Source organism: Sesamum indicum, linkage group LG1 (genome assembly GCF_000512975.1).
Source record: "Sesamum indicum cultivar Zhongzhi No. 13 linkage group LG1, S_indicum_v1.0, whole genome shotgun sequence".
Lineage (NCBI taxonomy): Eukaryota > Viridiplantae > Streptophyta > Magnoliopsida > Lamiales > Pedaliaceae > Sesamum > Sesamum indicum.
The window spans coordinates 11,274,809-11,275,292 of NC_026145.1; the positions used below are offsets into that span (position 1 = coordinate 11,274,809).

General features: G+C 39.0%; 1 protein-coding gene across 1 annotated transcript in view; it reads left to right on the top strand.

The window, feature by feature from the left end:
* Positions 7-484, top strand: part of LOC105163004 (25.3 kDa vesicle transport protein-like) — a gene marked incomplete at its 5' end in the record, with an annotated part of 2,898 nt that continues 2,420 nt past the window's right edge. The window contains 1 exon segment of the mRNA XM_020697821.1: positions 7-484. This exon segment is cut by the window's right edge and continues 404 nt beyond it.

Sequence of the window (484 nt, forward strand, 5' to 3'; positions counted from 1 at the left end):
AAGCAGTGGTGAAAACACAAGGGGAAGAGCAGTACTTGATTGCTTGAGTTTATGGTATTTGCTTAATGCCAAGCACAAAATCTTATGTGAATATTTCCTGGATTGCCCTATCAATTTGCATTTGTCCTGCCTGATAAAAGCATGTTTAAAGGTGGGCGGACTCGTGCTTACATGCCGTTGCTTCATTTGCATGTACAGCATTGCCATAACCTAATGTAGATGTGTAGTCCACACCTGGCTCTCAGGATTGCAATAATGATAGGATCCCACATGCACTTTCTAAGCTTTTTGTATTTGGAATGTGGCATTTTTGCTTTTCCTAAAGCTAGACACCGCTGCATGAGGACCCAAAAAGAGAAATTCTTTTCACACTACATGTTTTCTTGTTTATGTTGGGATTATTTTTCACGTTTAAGTAAACTTAAGTTCGCATTCACTACCTACTTCTGTACTTGGGAAAGCATTGGAAAATTCTAACATGCTT